The sequence below is a fragment of the Pseudonaja textilis genome, chromosome 2, assembly GCF_049901715.1.
Source record: "Pseudonaja textilis isolate UNSWEBS1 chromosome 2, rPseTex1.2, whole genome shotgun sequence".
NCBI classification, from domain to species: domain Eukaryota; kingdom Metazoa; phylum Chordata; class Lepidosauria; order Squamata; family Elapidae; genus Pseudonaja; species Pseudonaja textilis.
The window spans coordinates 36,836,949-36,857,893 of record NC_141991.1 but is presented as its reverse complement, the minus strand read 5'-3'; the positions used below and the strand labels follow the sequence as shown (position 1 = coordinate 36,857,893).

Sequence of the window (20,945 nt, the reverse complement as noted above, 5' to 3'; positions counted from 1 at the left end):
AAGCCTCAGTGATTGGCCCATTGCGATTCACCCATGATTGGCTAAACCGATCGCGGGAGATTCAAAACGATGTCATTGGCCATGGCACCAAAAGCGAGTTCTATATAAGCCACCACCGATCCGAAGCCGGATGAGCCAATCTAAGCACACAATAAAAAGAGCTTGAAAATCACTGTTCTCGCATCTCTCCTTGGGACTGATCTACCGATATAACAGTAGCAGAAAGAAGAACCCAGTCTAGAAGTTCTCAGACCTGTTACTGGGGGATTCATGATATGACTAGTCTACAAAATAATGATGCAGAAAGGGGAATTTTGGGGAGCCTGAATAGTGATGAATCTTCTTCTCTTAACAAGAGTAACTATCTGTGCTGGAAGAAAATGGAAAAAAACAACAACAACCTGGAATATGAAATGTACATGAGCTATGAAAGTTGGATATAATTTATATATTTTTATTTATCGAATTTCTATACTGCCCCTGTCAACTAAGTGACTTTAGCTGGTTCATAATCAAGAAAGAAATGCCAAGGACCAAAATAGACATTCTTGGTGTCAGTGAGATCAAGTAGACTAGAAATCAGATGATTTTACAGGGTAAATGGAAATGTCAACTTCAAAAGGGAATGACATTAGAAAAGCAGAGTTCATTAAGAAAATTGCCAAATCACTTGTCAGAAATGGTATAGGGTCTCCCGCTTGGGCGGCGGGGTTGGAATAGATGACCTACAAGGTCCCTTCCAACTCTGATTAACTGTTATCTGTTATCTGTTCTTCAGTAGTTGGGATCAAAAAGATTCCTATAACCGAACCAGTGGAAAATCTGTATTCCAAATACCACAGCTAATAACTTTTTTCCTCACCCTTGCCTTTAATTTTTCAGTTTTTCATTGACATTTCTAAGAAGAATGCTGTGTTGAATATCTGATGGTGATTCCTGAAAACGTTTGAGGGCTCCTCGCAATATTTTGGGCTAGGACATTGGCTTTATTTCTGAAATATTTTCTTCCTGTGGTTATCTGTCCATTTTCATTTTATGGTGTCAGTTCTGTTGTTTTGGTTCTACCTTTTACAACTGCCATATATGGTAGAATTTAGTCAAGAAGCAAGTCATGCATGCTCAGGTAAATATCCTTTGGTGCTGTCCCATGGTTCCAAATTGCCTCTGCCTTTCTAAATCAGATTTTATTATTCAGCTGATGGTATATGTCCTGTGTATGCCACCTATCTCTGTTTGAGATTCATTTTGTCTGGATTTAATTTGATGTCCTTCCTACAATCTGAAGGAAAGACTGTACTTTCCAATAATGTTCTTTTTTCTGCTTCTGTAACATGTATCCTTTTTCCAATAATCAAGGGATTTGCAACTTCCTGGTTGTTTCATATGAAAAATGCAAGGAGATTCCGATTGAAAAAAGTAGTGATTTTTATCCAACAAAAGGTGTAGGGAATGTTATCAGTTGGGTTGACTTTTTATTCTATTTCACATGCTATGTGCTGTTCAGCCAGCGTATGGGAATTGGATAGCTAGGTAGCAATTGTGAGCTGTCCCCTTAAGGGAATGCATCATGGTAAATGTAGTTAAGGTATCCTGGGAAATGTAGTCCATGACCACATCTGTAATCCTAATTCGTCGCTAAATTGACCCTAGAGGGGTTGGGGGAGGTTTTCCTCACTCTTGGCTGAACTTACGGACTCATGGTAAATGTTCTACTTCTACCACTATGAGATGAGAGAAAAAGGATAGCAGATAATCATCTTTTTACCTACAGGACAGATATGCAAAGGACTGGTCATTAAAGAAGAACTTTGTCACAAATGTGAGTTATGAGGATACTGAGGAACCAATAAATGTACCTTGTTATGGACGTCTTGTTGAGTTTATCTATCTGCATCTGTACAGAAGACAAATCCACTGCTGTACAGAATACAGAACATGCTATATGTTAGCTATTGCTAACATCATAATTGGTGAATATTCAGGCACTGGAAAGATTGGACAGCATGTTATGACTTCATCTATTGGTTAATTGCATCATGGATTGCTTACTATGAACAGGTTGCTTATCCAGAAAATCCTAGAGTTTGCTGCTTGGATTGTGTTCCCTTTTTGCAAGCTTCTGGGTTCTTTTTAAGCAAATGCACATAATGGTAATGAAACACATTTTCCTCCATGGGAAATACACAGATGTAACACAGTCAATTTCCAGTTGCAGTTTGCTTTCAGAACATACATTAGTATAGTCCCCATATCTCTGGAAGGGAGTGGAATTTTGTATAATACAGATAAATTTCTGGTGTATTCTGATTCATTGATTGGATAACTGTGATGCTGAAGAAGGCCGATTAATCCCTTTCTTTCACAACTACAATGGAAGTCTGTAAGTTTTGTTCTTTTTGGGACTTGTAAGTGTCAGATTACATTTCCCTGCTGTCTGCATAACACTCTTATACATTTTCAGGAGGCAGCTGCTCAACCAAATAATGATGCTAAGGTCTGTTTCATTATTGGGGGAATTTATTAAATCCATTGACAATTATCCTTTCCTGTTAATCCTTGTCAGTTAAAATGATACTGCCAAGAGCGATGACAACTCTATCAGCACAGATGTGAAGATTGAGGAGAGAACCTCAGGACCTTGGAGGCTCAGGTGATGTTCTCATCTATTTCTCCACTGGAAGGAATAAGAAAATTTTTGCAGATGAATGATTGCCTTCAGTTATGATGTCAGTGAGAGCTATATAATTTCTGGAGCTATGAGCCAAGTTATTTGAATGAAAGACTGTTGGTACAAGATGGATTTCACTTTACTTGCATTTTGGTAAAGTATGGCAAACTTGATTATCTATTTATTATTAAAATGGTATTGTATTAGTCAGCTTTCTAGACCAGAGTTTCTCAACCTTTGCAGCTTGAAGATATGTGGATTTGCATGATGATTGGAGGATATTGGAAGTCAAAGTCTATACAACTTCAACTTGCCATGGCTGTGAAACACTTCTCTAGATTCTGTGCAATTAACTACTTCCTGAAAGTCCCAATACAGAAAAATATAATAATCAATAACAACATGTTATTAAATATTCTATAAACATAACAGATACAAAATGAAAGACTGGTAAAGTATTGGCACCAGAGGTAACTGTGGTTAAAAAGAAGAAACTGCATATAACTGATGTGGTAATACCAGGAGATATTAGAATAGAAAACAAAGAATTGGAGAAGATTGCACAAGGTATCAAGATTTGAAATTGAAATTGAAATTGAAAAATTATGGCATACGCTGGCCATGATTGTCAAAGTAGTTGTTGGTACACTGACTATCATACTGAAAAAGTGATGATGGCACTTAGAAAATCTGCACATTGAAAATATTTCCATTGGTCACTTACAAAATATCACAGTGCTTGGATAAGCTGATAAGTTACAACCTCCTAGATTCTTGGGAAGAACTCAGTGGGAATGAAAGCTAACTATCCGCTGTTAATTTATATTTTGTTTATAAGTAAACAATATAAATATAAAAACATACTATTATTATTTTATTTTAAAGCAAAATAATTACCTAACCGCTTAAGTCTTCTTTAATTCTGCACTACATTCTCAACTCTTATGTGAACATATAAAATCATTTTTATTTTTATTTTTTTATTTTATTTTGGTTTGTCAATTGCTTACAAAATAATAGGTATAAGTAAAAACATAGTTATGAATACAGGGATACATATAAGACAAATAAAAGAAACAATAGGACGGGGATGGTAGGCACGTCGGTGCGCTTATGCACGCCCCGTACAGACCTCTTAGGAAAGGGGTGAGGTCAATAGTAGAAAGTCCAAGGTTAAAGTTTTTGGGGTTTGGGGAAGAAACCACAGAATCACGTAGAGTATTCCAGACATTGACCACTCTGTTGCTGAAGTTGTATTTCCTGCAATCAAGTTTGGTGCAGTTAACCTTGAGTTTGTATCTATTATTTGCTTTTCTGTTGTTATGGTTGAAGCTGAAGTATTCATTGACAGGTAGGACAATGTATGATTTTATGTACTATACTTAGATCAGACCGAAGGTGGCGTAGTTCTAGGTTTTCTAGATCTAGAATTTCAAGTCTGGTGGCATAAGGTATTCTGCAACGAGTAGAGGAGTGGAAAACTCTTCTTGTGAAATATTTCTGGATTTCTCAACTGTGTTAATATCAGATACATAATGTGGGTTCCAGACTGATGAGCTGTATTTGAGTATTGGTCTAGGAAATGTTCTGTATGCTCTAGTTAGTAGTGTAATATTACCAGAGAAAAGGCTACGTAAGATTAGGTTAACAAGTCTCAATGCCTTTTTGGCTATGTAGTTACAGTGGGCTCTAGCAGTTAGATCATTAGAGATGAGTACTCCAAGATCCTTGACAGAGTTTGGATCATCAACAAGGTCTTGACTATTCAGCTTGTATTTTATTTTCTGATTATTATTTTTTTGCCAATAGGTAAGACAGAGCATTTATTTATTGAGATTTGAAGTTGCCATTTGTTTGACCATTCTGATACATAGTCAAGGTCTTTTTGAAGGATAGCAGTATTGTCTGTGGTGTTGAATAGCTTTATGTCATCAGCGAAGAGAACGCAGTTGCTCGTAATATGATCACAGAGGTCATTTATGTAGAGTATGAAGAGAGTTAGTCCTAGAACACTGCCTTGGGGGACACCACTGTTGACAGGTACAGAATTTGATAGGACACTCCCAATTTTGACCATTTGTTGTCTGTTTGACAGATATGCTTCTATCCAGTTGTGCAGGTTTCCAGAGATACCATAATTGTAGTTTTAGGAGTAGTTTGTTGTGTACCACTGAATCAATGGCTTTACAGAAGTCTGTAGATTGCATCTATTGCTTTGCCCTGATCAAGTTGTCTAGTCCATATGTTTTTGCAGTGTAAGAGTTGCAGATTAAAGGATAGTTTTTTTTCTGAAACCAAATTGTTTATTAGAGAGTAGGTTGTTTGTCTCTAAGTAGAGGATAATGGATTGGTTAATAATTGATTCCATGACTTTACAGGTGACACAGCATAAGGAGATTGGTCTGTAATTTTCAACTAGGCTGTGGTCTCCATTTTTGAAAACGGGGTTGACCGTGGCTTGTGACCATAGGTTTGGTAAGGAGCTGGTCCTGAAAGATTTTTCAAAGATTACGCATAGAGGTTCGGCCATGGCAGTGGATAGCTTTTTTTAAGAAGTAGGCACATATTCCATCCGGTCCAATAGATAGAGATGGTTTTAGACTGCATAGTGCTTTTTCAACATTGTCTTCTGTAAAATCGATATGTATTAGACCATTGTAGTTGTCTGTGGTTCGACTAGGAAATACTGGGCATGATCCATTGCTGTTTACAAATACTGAGCCAAAGAATGTGTTAAAGAGGTTGGCTTTAATTGTGTCATCATTGCAGTGTTTACCATTAGGTCCTTTCAGGGGTGGGATGGACCTTGAGTCTTTTAGTTTGTTGTTTACAAAATTGTAGAAAGCGTGGGTGGAATTGGTGTGTAGAAGGTTTTCCTCTTGTTTAATGTGATAATTGGTGCATTCAGTCTTTATCTGGTGGCATAAATTTTTGTATCAACTTTTGAAGTTGGCAACATGACCAGATTTGTTTTTCCACCAAAGTGATCTCTTTTTGGATTGAAGTTTCCTTATTGTTATAGGTAATCTGTTTTTTTTCTGGTTTTTGGAATTGTTATTGGTGCATATAGTTTGATGACTCTTTTGACTTCAAGTAAAAATATGTTGTAATGATCTTCAACAGTATTGCATCCAGTGAATAGAACTTGCCAATCAAGGGATGAGAGATCATTGTCTGTAAGATCAGAGTTGCCTTTTTTGAAGTTATAATTGGGGATCACATCTTTGTGTTGATTTTTGTGTGGACATATGTTGAGACAAAAGTCAATCATGCTGTGGTCACTGTTGGAAAAGGGTTCTTTAATTTGTATTCTATAAATTGAATTCAAACTATTGCAGAAGATGAGATCGAAACAGTTAAGTCTAGTATCGTTGGCTACTAGTTGTTCCAGTTTCAGGTTTGTTACAGCATTGTGGAAGGTTACATGTATGGGTTCAGTTTTACATTTGTTTAGGGTCCAGTTAATGTGAGGTAGTTTGAAGTCCCCAAGAAAGATAAAAGTGTGTTTGCAGGATGATGCCGATGTTAGTAATGAATTTAGCTTGTTTACATGTTCAATGTCATAATCAGGGACTCTGTAACATAGTAAGAATCGAAATGTGATATTTAAGGACAGTTCACAGATGATGGTCTGAGGAAGAGCAAGCTCTTGGGTAACTTGGATGTTTTTTAGATGTAAAGACTTTTTATAGAAGATAGCAACACCACCCCCATATGGATTTCACGATCTAATAGGTAAACATGACTGTGGTGATGGAGTCAGGGAGAGATGCATTGAGCCATGTTTCACAGACAAATATGATGTAAAATTTAGAAAAAAATATATTTATTAAGAGGAGAAATTCAGGTATTTTATTCACAAGGCTTCTTGCATTGAGTAGATTGCATTTAAGGCCAATTGTAGTTGGAATTGAGGTAGTTAGGTGTGTGTGTGCCTAGTTTTGAGTGATGGTGGGTTGGATGAGGTAGGGTTGGATGTGGAGTTGTGGGTTGTGTGACTTACTTTTGATACAATCTGCACGGTAGTCAATGTAGAAATCCTTCTCTCCATTGTCTAGACATCTTTTGAGCTCATTGCAGAGTTCATGGGAGTGGATTCTTTGCAGTATGAATAAGTCTGGTCTTGAGCGAAGTTTTTTTGTGGTTGGGATTGGTTTTTGCAATGTGAAGGAGATGGGTGGTTCTTAAATATGACAAACAACAAATAAAATATAAAATTCTATGGACCTTGCATCAAAAAGGGAAGAGGTATTTGTCATTCTTTAATTGCTTCTTGCCAGACTACTGATGGAATCATCACTACTGTGCTCTGCTTGCCTGTCAACCTGGATATATGATCTCCATCCATATCTCCACCATTACTTAGCCTAACCTTCCACCCTTGTCCCAATCTATAAGTCCAAACCAGTCCACCGACTAGTAAAACATACACACCGTACTTTATTATTGTCACAGGCCAGAATTCATGCAAATAAAAACAATTCGTTATCAAATATAGCATGTTACAACTAATAAAATGTCAGCATACAATGCCTTCTCTATCTTCTACAGACATTGTTGAAGGATATTGTACTACTGGAAACATGTGTTGCTAGATAATAAAGTTTTGCAAGTGAATATGTCAGCTTTGTGTTTTTAACCAGGCAGAAGATAAGAGATAAAATATTCATCTGGGCAGCCAGGTTTTTGTGTGGTAATTGGATTAATAACCTTGTCCATTTTTATGCAAATGCACAACTTAAGATAACATATTCAATCAGTTTCAGATCACATAGCCAAATTCTTTGTGGAGCTGGTATACTGTTATATATGACCTTTAGGATTGTCCATTGGAGGACATAAAAAAAAGAAAATATCCATTGATAACTTGCAAAGATAGGTGATCAGTTACTAAAAAACATCTAGCTTGATATATGGGAAAGGTTTTTCAGAATATTGTGACTACACACACCCGAACTCAAACATATACAAATCAACTTTGTACAAACATTTCAGTTTACTTTAAACATGTATCTCTTAACCACAGGACTAGTATCTAGCCCACTCCACTCAGCTTTACTCCATTTATACTCCACCTCATAGTGGACTGCAAATTCCCTCCTCTGTCATTCAGGAAAGACTTGTGCTCTATCTCCATTTATTCATTCAAGAAGTTTCTATTCCAAGGGATTCTAGAAGACCAAGACTGTCTAATTTTGCAATTACTGCTGATACATATTTTTTTTTGAAAGGGGGAGGATTATTTTTAAGAGCCATGGTGGTACAGTGGTTAGAATGCAGTACTGCAGGCTACTTCTGCTGCCTGCTGGCTGCCTGCAGTTTGGTAGTTCAAATCTCATCAGACTCAAGGTTGACTCAGCTTTCCATCCTTCAGATTGTTGGGGGCAATATGCTGACTCTGGAAACTACTTAGAGCGGGGTGTAAGGCACTGTGAAGTGGTATATAAGTCTAAGTGTTATTGGTATTATTTCTATTCTTAGTCTCTGACACCATTGAATTATCACAGTACAAAAAGTTAAATGATCTGACAAGAACTGTCTTTTCATGGACATGTCTTTTATTTGATTTTTGACCTAGTGAACTTCTACTGTAAGCAGGTTCTATGTTTGGATAATCATTGTATATATAAGAGCTTCCAGAAAACCAGCAGTTTTGGTAAAGTCATGGAGCAGGAGGGAGGGAGGAAGAGACAATGCATGACGACAGAAGGATCTGTGGATATTTGTTCCTTTCTGCATCTCCTAATCAAACACTCAATGTCCTGCAAACCAGATTCCCCAGCCCATGGGCCATGGGCCACTACCAGGCTGTGGCCTATTCAGATTGGCAGCATGTGCACATACAGCTCCATTCGCTTGGATACTAAGTTTGAACTTGATTTTTGTGTTTCCCTCTAAGAAAGGTATTGAACCATAGGTATTGCATGTATCTTGCCAAGGATCCCTCTGGTTTGCCACAGGCATTTCAGCAATCTTGTTCCCCCAAGAAAATAAATTTCAAACCACATTCACAGAATACTATTGTCTCTGACATCTCAGCATGATTTATCAAATATGTATTTATTTTTATTTTATTTTATTTCATTTGATTTGTCAATCACTTACAAGATAATAGGTATAAGTATATACATAGTTATGAATACATGAAATGGGTACATATAAGAAAAATAAAAGAAACAATAGGACAGGGATGGTAGGTACATTGGTGTGCTTATGCACACCCCCTACAGACCTCTTAGGAAAGGGGTGAGGTCAATAGTAGACAGTCTAAGGTTAAAGTTTTTGGGGTTTGGGGAAGAAACCACAGAGTCACGTAGAGTATTCCAGACATTGACCACTCTGTTGCTGAAGTTGTATTTTCTGCAATCAAGTTTGGTGTGGTTAACCTTGAGTTTGTATCTATTGTGTGCTCTTGTGTTGTTATGGTTGAAGCTGAAGTATTCATTGACAGGTAAGTCATTGCAATGTATGATTTTATGTACCATACTTAGATCAGACCGAAGACGGCGTAATTCAAGGTTTTCTAGTTCTAGAATTTCAAGTCTGGTGGCATAAGGTATTCTGCAATGAGTAGAGGAGTGGAGAACTCTTCTTGTGAAATATTTCTGGACTTTCTTAACTGTGCTAATATCAGATATGTAATGTGGGTTCCAGACTGATGAGCTGTATTCGAGTATTGGTCTAGCAAATGTTTTGTATGCTCTAGTTAGTAGTGTAATATTACCAGAGAAAAAGCTATGTATGATTAGGTTAACAAGTCTTAATGCCTTTTTGGCTATGTAGTTACAGTGGGCTCTAGCACTTAGATCATTAGAGATGAGTATTCCAAGGTCCTTTACAGAGCTTGGATCATCAACAAGGTCTTGACTATTCAGCTTGTATTTCATTTTCTAATTATTTTTGGCAATATGTAAGACAGAGCATTTATTTGTTGAGATTTGAAGTTGCCATTTGTTTGACCATTCTGATACATAGTCAAGATATTTTTGAAGGATAGCAGTATTCTCTGTGGTATTGAACAGCTTTACTTCATCAATGAAGAGAACACTGATGCTCTTAATATGATCACAGAGGTCATTTATGTAGAGTATGAAGAGAGTTTGTCCTAGAACACTTCCTTGGGGGACACCACTATTCATAGGTACAGAATTTGATAGGACACTCCCAATTTTGACCATTTGTTGTCTGTTTGTCAGGAATGCTTCTATCCAGTTATGAGAGATTATCCAGAGATACCATAAGATTTTAGTTTTAGGAGTACTTTGTTGTGTACCACTGAATCAAAGGCTTTACAGAAATATGTATGTTCATTTCAATATGCATATAATACCAATAGAGAAAAGAAAGTACCTTTCACAATCAGATTTCCTGAATTTCTCACAACTCCAAATTGATTCACTGCTATGCAGCTGTATACACCTGCATCAGATTTGGTAATATTATATTTCTTCAGACTGTTATCTTCTAAGACAAATATTCTGAATAGGGAGGATTAAAAAATAAACAAAACCATGCAAACCAGTTATTACTATATTATAATGAAGACTAAAACACCAATAACTGTGATATGTTATTTATAATACTTAGATATTAATCATAGTTGCTGTTGATTACAGCACACTGAGCAAATTTCAGACAAATTTTCATTTCAATGTATCATTGATCATTACATTAGATACAGATTAGACACAGTATAATGTACTAATTTTCTGTCTTTATAACTAGTCTGCCTCTTTCTCTGGTCAATTTATTCCTGCAGAGGAAGAAATAAATCCACAATATGAGGTGTGAGCATGGCATGTTTCTTCAGCGAGTAAAATGTGTTTTCAGTCTCAGATAGTGAGCTGATTATAGTAGGAAGCTTGAGAAGATGCAATTTTTCAGCAATTTGAATAAAAATTATTCCTCACTGAGATCGTCACATCCAGTCCTAACAGTCAAACAATGAAATGAATGTAAGCTGATTATTATAGGAAGGTTAATATGTCACACAGTTATAAATAACCAGGTTAAGGCCACTTATTATTGGTAGTAGCAGTTGAAGAGAACCAACATGGATTAAATGATTACATCAGGGCAAGCAAAGATTATAATTTTATAACTTTCACTTTTTCTGAATGTCATATCATCATAAAATTGAAAAAAAAACCTTGCTAAAAATGATAATAAAAGTTAAGTGAGTTTTGCAAAGGGAACACTATCTAAAACATACACAAGATATAATAATTAAAAAGAAAAAATAGAAGGAGAGAGACAGAGACACACAAAGAGAGAGGATGAATGGATGGATGGATGGATGGATGGATGGATGGACAGATGATAGATAGATAGATAGATAGATAGATAGATAGATAGATAGATAGATAGATAGTAATGGTTTATGGAGAAAATGCTGATTAATTTAGGAACCATAATGATTGCAGACAGATGCCACAAAATCCCTTATAATAGCATATACCGAACCTCTATAATGATTGTTAGGAATCTGTCCACCAATTAGTTGGGTTGGCAATATATAAACCAACAATGTATGTTTATAGCTTTAAGACAAAATCACTGTATTGATTTATACTATATTCCAATTGGTTGATTATATTGCAAATTACCATAAGAGGGAGCTAGAGATCATAGCTTGCTCTCTCTGATATTCTGTCCCTCTTACATTCTGTTGCTATCTAAGGTTCTCTGTTGTATTTATGCTGTGCTTATACTTTGATATTTTTGTTTTACTGTAAATGACAAAGGCAACCCGTAAGAAGACTTTGTAATTGAATATTCTTTGGACTGTTAAACGTCTATGACCTGGACCATTTATTGGACTGTGCTATTTCTTAAAGTAAACTTTAACTCAATTTAGTGTATCTGTGTGTGGCTGGATAATTATTCATTTACTACTATCATAAACATTTCCATGTGCATATCCTTGTTTCTCAAGGGTTATTCTGTACATATCATAACAGTGATCCTCACCAAAGGAATTACAAAGCCTCAAGATTATAAGTTATAGGTCTGGAAATGATATATAGGACTTACAAAAGCAGTGTAAATTTTAACTAAAAAATTTACTATGGGTGCTCTGGAACCTCTACTGTCTGATTTTTTTAAAGAGACTCCAAGCCCATCGTTTCTCCTAAATGTACTACCATTAACATTAAAAATGTCCCCTTCCTTCCTTCCTTCCTTCCTTCCTTCCTTCCTTCCTTCCTTCCTTCCTTCCTTCCTTCCTTCTTTCCTTCTTTCCTTCCTTCCATTTCCTTTGCCTTTAGGATCATCAGGCAGCTTCAGTTTGTCTGTTCTGCTAAAATGTGCTTTGGTTTCATGTAAGAATGTAGAATATTAGGTGTTTTTCTCCCACAACCCAGATAAATCAACATAGAGAAAAAAAGAATGGAACAATTACATCATAGTGATTGAAAAATAAACTAGAAGATGAAAGAAATTTTTACAAGCACTAAATATTTCAATTATATCAGCTATGGATTTGCCACCCCCACCCCCCCAAAAAATCTTATTATACTTTAACACATTACTTAGATTATTCCTGGATTTTTGGCTGAAATCCAAATCACAAAAAGGCATCAGTCAAAATGTGATTCTTTTTTCATTTCATTGTTTCTATTATGTTATTCCAATACTGATTCAAGTCTGAGAGTAGAAATATATTCTTCAAAACATATGTAACAAACAGCAGTTAGTCATGGCTTTATTTCAGGAGGAAACCTATACCAGTATCTGATGTGTTTGCTTGTTTCTTTGTCTTTGCATCCCTAATACTAGAAATGCTACTGTTACTGAGGTGCATACATTGGGTCTGTGCTTTTATTAAATTTCAGATTGTCTTCCCCCATGCTGCCCATCTTCTAGTGATGCTCTCTATATCACATTTTGCAGATGCTATTTTCCTTCTACTCTCCTATTCTGTCCTTAATCTAGGATATTTAACCTTAGTCTACTGTACACTAAGATTACCGTGTAGTAAGATTATGTACACTACATAAAAATGACAAAAATATAAATAAATAAATATTTATATACCCACATACCCACATATATTATATGACACAGAGAAACAACCCAATCTAGTTCTGGTGTATAAATGTAAAATGGCTAGAAAAACAAATCTTGTGATTTTACCAGACAGATGGCATAGGGAAGAAAGCTGTTACAGAATCTGGTAATTCTGCTAGAAATATTTCAAAACCTCCTCCCGGAGTGGGGGGCAACAGAAACAGACCATAAAATGGGTTTTTATAGGGATCTTGAACAATGCTTTGAGCTCTAAGCACATAGCACTTATGAGCAGTATCCTGAGTAACTGGAAGTGAGCTTCCTATACTTTTCTCAGCTTACCACTCTCTGAGACACTTCAGCCACCAAACCAAACAGTGATGATTTTTGTTAAATCTCTCTCAGTTGTGCCTCTGTAAAAAGTGGCCAGGACAGAAGGAGAAAGATGTGCTCCCCTGAACCGATGCAGAAAATGCAGATGCTGGTTTGCACGCTTCACTAAGGATGACATGTGGAGAGACTAACATAGATTCTTTAAAAAAAACATTTTGTGCTAGAAAAACAACAACATTGTGTTATTCTAAGTTACAAAAAATGTTCCCTTTTCAAAAATTAATTTATGAAAGGCCCAGCTGCTATGCTGTGGTTTTATATGCAATTTTTAACTGTTGAAAATAAGTTCAAGTGATGATTTTTTTAAAAAAAAAAATCCAGATCATATTTTCCTGAAGTAGGAAAGGAGTGGCAAAAACTACACAAACAAAATAAAGAAAAGGAAATAAGCTGTGTAATTATGCATTGTATAGAACTGCAAAGACTGCAAAGCACAAAATCAAACTACGATTTCAGAGGAGCCAAAGATGCTGATTTGGAGTTAATTATCACTGACTTTGTTCAACCAACTGTCAAACACAAGAGAATTCTCACACCTGTGCTCAGTGTTTGAGGTGATCAGGTATCAAGGTAAAAAAAGAAAAAGGCAAATGTCCTGGGATTTGCTTAGCATGATGGCATTTTTTTTCCTGCCTTTTAATTTCTTCCCACTTCTGAATCAGTAGGTCCCTTTTTTGTCAGCCTGTATTAAGTCTGAACATCTGTAGTGCCATCAATTGAGTTTTAAGATATCAATAGAGGTATTATTTTTTAAAAAAATGACAAATGGGGATTGGTTTTACATTTGATCAGCTGTGGTTCCCCCAAAGATTTCTATAGAAATTAGTTATCTTTTTCAGCATTGCAGTAATTTTAGATGGTCCCTGAACAAGGAACTTATTAAGCAAGGTCTGTGCTGTTGTTTTTTTCTTGTCCAATCCTAATTAAATTTTGTTTTAATTATAAAGTGATAGAATATTTATCATTTTATAGAGTCATGGCCCTGCAAAATATAGAATGCCTTCTCTATGTAACAAAGCAAAAACATATAAAACCACAGAAAATGTCGACACACAATTGTAAGAATATTTTTATCATATGTCATATGCCACTGCATGAGTGTGTGTGTGTGTGTGTGTGAATTTAGACCCCCTTCACTTTTGTCAATTTTGTTATGATGCATCCTGATTCTACAGTTGTTGAAATTCATTTTTTTTCTCATTAATCTATACTCTGTACCCCACAACGACAAAGTGAAAACAGAATTTTAGAAATGTATGTATGTTTCTTTTTTAAAAAACAAACAACTGATATATACATTATATAAGTATACAGACGCTTTGCAACAATGCTTGAAATTTAGCTCAGGTGTCTTATATTTATTTATCTTGATCATTGCTGAGATGTTTCTATACCTTGATTGAGACTGACCTGTGGTAAACTAACTTGATTGGACATGATTTGGAAAGGCTCACACCTCTCTGTAGAAGGCCTCACAGCTGACAATGCATACTGTAGCAGAGCAAAAGCCATGAGATCAAAAGAACTGCCTCAAGAGCTCAGAGACAGGATTATTGAATGGCACAGATCTAGGGAATATTACAATAAAATTTCTGCTTCACTGAAGGTTCTTAGGAGCACAGTGGCCTCCATAATTCTCAAATGGAAAATGTTTGACACAACAGGACTCTTCCAAGAGCTGGTCACCCAATGAAACTGAGCCATCAAGGGGGAAGGGCCTTAGTAAGAGAGATGACCAAGAGCCAATGGTCACTCTGACTGAGTTCCAGAGATCCTGTTTGGAGATGGGACAGAGTTCCAGACAAGCATCCCTGCACCCAATCTGGGCTTTATGGCAGAATGGCTAGCGAGAAGCAGTGCGAAACACATGAAAAACCCATTTGTAGTTTGCAAAAAAGCACCTGAAGGACTCTCAGACTGTGAGGAACAAAATTCTTTGGTTTTATGAAACCAAGATTGAACTGCTTGGCCTCAATTATAAATGTTATGTCTGGAGGAAACTAGGCAGTGTTCATCACCTGCCCAATATCATCCCAACAGTGAAGTATGGTGCTGGAAGTATGCTGTGGAGGTGTTTTTTAGCAGCAAGGACTGGAAGACTGGTCAGGATTAAGGGAAAGTGGAATAGAACAAAGGACATGTAAAATGGCAGAAAATTCCCTAAAAAAAAACTTGTTTCATCATACCCCAAAAGACTTGAGGTTGTAATTGCTGCCAAAGGTGCATCAACAAAGTACTGAGTGAAGGGTCTGAATATTTATGCCAATGTTAATAAACTTACAGACATTTCTAAAAATCTGTTTTCACTTTGTCATTATGGGGTACTGAGTGTAAAGTAATGAGGAAAAAATGAATTTCAACAGCTCTAGAATCAGGTGCAGCATAACAAAATTGACAAAAATGAAGGGGGTCTGAATGCTTTCTGAATGCACTATACATGTAAAACTGTTGGTCACCATTTTCTCATTTTACCCAGCTACAAAGCTTTCATTTTATCTCAGTCCATCTACTGATGCCTATTCAAGACTTCTCACAAAAGAGCAATTAACAATCAAATTACAGAGAAGTTTTAATTTCCTTACATTATTTCCACGGTCAGTTGATGAACTTCTGCTTGATTTACTATTAGAAGTCAAGTTGACAAATGGAGGGGAAAAACAGCAGCTAAGCCTATGTATGTTATTCTGAGCTGCATAACTGAAACTAATCCCACATTTCTTTGATTTAGTACCACTTACATTCTACTAAAATCATCTTTGAGTTTAAACATATAATATTATTCAATTCAGTAGTACAGCAGAAAGGCACCTAGCATGGTCTATTCTCTTCTGGCTCCCCAGTGAACATACACAAATATTGCATTTTGTGGCAACATCCTTGAGAAGATGATAGGTAGATTGCTTCAAGAATACCTTGGACATTAACCTTGATCAATTTGAAAATATGAATACAATGTTGTACTAAATAATATGCACTTAAATTTTATCACAGGGAAATTACTTTCATATTCAGTCATGTTCTATATACTTTATTTGCATCTGAGATGACTTGTATGTTTTTTTGTTCCTGAGAAACTAATTTCAGATATCACAATGTGAAATATTTCAGATAACACAATGTTTTTATCATGTGTATCTTCTACTATTAGTTGTCCATGCTTAGAGTAGATAATGGATTAAAGTAGTCTCTTATGAGCCTAAAGTAGTCTCTTATGAGCCTAAATTTAATGCAGTAAATAATGTAGTAATTAAATGTTTTACACATACTTTAAATGAATGTTTATGACCTTCTGTCTATGATAAATTATTCCTAATCCATCTTTACTTTTTGTTAATGTCTATTTCTGTCCTATAGTATAGAATTTTCCAGCTTTGCAGACTAGAAGGGAGGAGGAGAAGGTGGATCTGTGCAACCAGCAAGGCAAGCATGCACCTATGCGCAGCTTCATTTATGTGAGTGGTGGGCATGCATGCATGCCACTCGTGCAGATGGAGTACACATACACATGGTTGCCCACTGCTTGCACAAGGTGTGATGCATGAGGGTGCTTGCCCACTGCTTCAAGCAGTCTGGCTTTAAACAGCTCATGGCCTGGTAGTGGGCCATGGCCCAAGGGTTGTGAACTCCTGCTATAGTAGATATATAACAACAAGAAAAATAAATAGAAAACTCTCTTGTTGGATCAAGAATGTTATTATTTGCAATGCAGCAACTTTACATGTAAGAAGTGCTGGGCGTATATAAAGAGAATGTCAACTTTGAAACGAACCTGGCCATTTTTCTGTTCCTCAATTGCCACACAGTTTGGGGATGGGGGAAGATGGATGGAATGCATTGCTAGATACAACACAGAGCTTTCTCGTGAGAACCAAGGTCATCTCCATAGGTGATGGCTAAAATTGTGGAGGAGTACCCCGAGAGCCTGCCAGTTAACCTAATTAGTCTACATGACCTGTGACAATTGGGGAGGGAGTTTCCTATTTTAATTATATTGAAACTGAAGGAAAGATTTAGAGTTGGCTTTACATTTTATCATACTGATTGATGTACCCAATAAAGAAGTCCTTTGAGGAAGATTACAGTCTCAGAGTTCTGATTTGCTTTGGTTCATTAGTTAAACCTTGACTAATGAACCCAAAAACAAGTTTGGTAAGAAATTGGACTACTCTTGGACTGCTCTGTAAAATTCCAGTTATCTAGTTCACATTGAAAATTTAGAAGAATCTTGATAGACTTGAGTATTGGACTCTATCCAATAAGATGCATTTCAGTAGTGAAAAAAGTAAGATACTGCATTTAGACAGGAAAACCCAAATGCATAGATACAAAACAAGCAGTACCTAGCTCAATAGGTAGTAACTGTGAGAGAGAGCTAGATGTCCTCATGGACCACCACTTGAGTATGAGCCAGTAATGTGCTGCAGCAGCCAAACAACAACAATGCAATCCTGGACATAGGAATAATATCAATATCACAAAAAGTGATAATGATGCTTTGTAATGCATTACTGAGGCCACACTTAATACTGTAGACAGTCCTGGTCATCACAAAACAAAAAAATTTGGAGACGCTAGAAAGTGTCTCAATATCAAAGTTGATAAAGGATCTGGGGGCTAAATCATATGATAAATTGTTGAGAGGCTAGATATGTCTAGTCTATCAAAGAGAAGGATTAGAGAGAACATGACAATTGTCTTCCAGTACTTGAGGGGCTGTCACAGAGAAGAGGCGATTGACTTATTCTCTAAACCACCTGAAGGAAAACATTTCTGGCAGTAAGAACCATAAGCAGCTTGCCTCCTGGAATTCTTGGGTGCTTCCCAGAGTTGTGCTATCCTGAGCTTTTGAAGGAAAGATGGTGTACAAAGCTAATCAATAATAGTAATTTTGAACAATAGTTACAATTATTAATTCACGTTGTGTTGTTTGTACCTAAAGGTGCTGTTTTGCTACTGGGTAAACCACAATTTTTAATTGTTTACAATTTTGAGAAGTATAGAACTACATTGTAGCACCTACTAGTACAGTATAGTGTTAATTTTCAGCTGGCTAGAGAAACAGAAACAGAAAATGATTCCGCTGAATAGTCTAAAATTTTGCATATATCTCAGTGCATGATGCAATATGTGATGACTTGAAGCATGAAGGAAAATCTATGGCTTTGATTTCTGTCATTTCAGTCTTTAATTAGAAATACAGCTGCAGAGATTAATTAAAGTTAGATGAAAGAACAATCCCATTGGTCTACTAGTAAGTTATATTAGTTAATATCAGTGTGTCATCAACAAAAGGTACTGGTTTGCATTAATTTTGTCTCATCCCTGAATCTTCTTAATGTAACACAAATGACCATGATCCTAAACCTTGTTGAAAGATGTCAAAATGCCTTTCTTTCGAGGATTCGATTTTCCCGCTGGGAGAGCTCCGATGCAGGGATACGGACAACTGCTTGAAAGCTGGATCTTTTTATTTTTCAGGAAGGCAGGGGACAGCAAGAAGTCTGTGTTCCTGGGCTAGCTAGCTTCTTATGGTAAGTCCCTGGTTTTTTAATACTCTTTTCTCCCTTTGTAAGTTGATTTTGTGTGAACGTTTGTATTTGTGCTTAATGTTTCAAATCCTGTATGAGTTTGTCTTTATGCCCGCTGGAGGGCAAACTCCGCAGGGTGCAGAAGGCAAACTCCGCGGGGTGGCTAGATTGTATTATTGGTTTTCTCTAATGTCTTTTAGCTTTAAGATAGTTTTTCAAATTTGTTCTGTGGCAATCTCCTGTCTGTCCCTTTTGTAATTTATATTTTGTGTCTTTTGTCTGTTTGTTTTGCTTATTTGGTATGTCCTGTGTTTGTAAGGGTTTTTAAATTATCTTTTTGTTTCCTTTTCTTATTTGTCTAGTTTTCTTAATTACTTAGGCTTTTGTCTATAGGGATTCTTTAATACCTTTTTTATTTGATTCCTTTTCCTATGTAAGTTTGTTTTATGGCTGACCTGATGTTCCCCTTGGGCTTTTCCTGTTTTTGTGACACTACTGTCTTCATGAAGTTCCCTTTCCACAGCCTAAAGTCAATTTAAATTGATTCTTCAATAATCTAGAATTGGAAAAGAACTTTCTGCTGAGAATAGAGAGTAAGGAGGTCTAGCTATAGGAGCTACTACAAATGCATACCCTACTAGACTGAAAGGATTAAAAGAGAAAGAGTGAAAAATGGAATGTCAATATTAGAAAGGATTTACTTATAAAGTAAATTTAACTTAACATTTTAAAAATATCAGTTCAAAAATGTATGAATAGATTTTAAATGGGTTCAACGTGTTTTAAAGTACTAACTAATGAAGAAAAATAGCACTGTAGAAAATCCAGTTTTATATTCAGCCATATTTATCCACCATTTCTTCTATCTCAAAAGGAAAACCATAATATACAATAGAAGAAAGTGACATGGTAAAGATCAACCATACTCTAACAAGAGCAAAAAGAATAATCCCTAGAACAGGGGTGTCAAACTCATGGTATCATGCTGTCATCAAGTGACATTTTATTTATTTATTTATTTATTTTGATTTGTCAATCGCTTACAAGATAATAGGTATAAGTATATACATAGTTATGAATACATGAAATGGGTACATATAAGAAAAATAAAAGAAACAATAGGACAGGGACAGTAGGCATGTTGGTGCCTGTTGCTAAACCAGGGGTGGGCATAGCCAGTGAGCAATGCATCTGGTCTGCGGGCCATGAGTTTGACACCCCTGCCCTAGAAGATGGAAAAATGCTGTAGTTCTATAAGGAGTATATTGGAATTCATAGATATGTAATTTAGAATTTCTTGAGGAAACTATACTTTCTATTAATCAGAAAATGTCACTTCATCCCTTTGGAGAAAATTCTTGGTGAACACTGAAAGCTTAGTTTGCTTCTACAATCAAGCAAATTTGGAATATAATTGTAATTACAGATTATTAGATGTGCTTACTTGTGCAGTATTTTATTTTTGCACGTGGCAAATTGTTCATTTTTATTTTATGTATGACTGTTTAAAATGAATTTAATAAACACATTTTTACTTTTTAAAACATCCCAGTTCCCAAGCCAAAAAATAGAAAAAGCCAACAAAATGGAAATGAGGACGTTAAATGTTTATGATGTATTCAACAGACTTTAGTTCTATAAAGAGCTTTTAGTTTATAAAGTCCACTAAAATATACTAAGCCTTTCTGTTATTTTGATCACATTTGCAATGTTGACTTTACAGTCATCAATATTTCATCTTCAGATTTTGCAGAGGAACAGTATAAAGTACAATGGCAGAAACACGCACTGGATAGCACCATCCACAGAGAACTAAAAATTCAGCTGTTTTCTCATGAGTTTTACATTTTATATTCAGGTTTCATTTTCTCCAAGGCCAATTAATCATTGTTGCTTTGCATCAACATTTGTTTATTTTCTCACATTTTTCATGATACTAAATCCCAGCTTGGTGGGCCTGTCAATCAGGCATCTTCTTAGGTTCATAAATGAGATGCGTATTTCTTAAAGAACCCAAGTTGAATGTTTATTTTAAATTTAAAGTATCCACCCCCTATTTTAACTACGACAGAATACTTTGCAGCTCAAGATATAGCAGCGATTGGCATCATCTTCTTTGTCTTCTCAAAATGGCATGCCTAATATCCAAGGTTGGTGGAAAAACAAAAACAAACAAAACAGAACAACAGCAACAAAAACCCCACAGCAATATACTTTGCTTTACGCAAATGGTTTAAACAGGAACAGTATTCTAGGTTAAACATTTATTCACTGTCCTTGCCCTGCACTTAAAATGTATTCTTCCTTATTTGGGATTTCTGCACTCAAATTATTCATGGGCCCTCTCC

At 36.0% G+C, this 20,945-nt stretch overlaps 1 pseudogene; it reads right to left on the bottom strand.

Annotated features, from left to right (window-relative positions):
- Positions 1-20,945, bottom strand: part of LOC113449633 (contactin-6-like) — a 131,338-nt pseudogene that overhangs the window by 40,423 nt on the left and 69,970 nt on the right.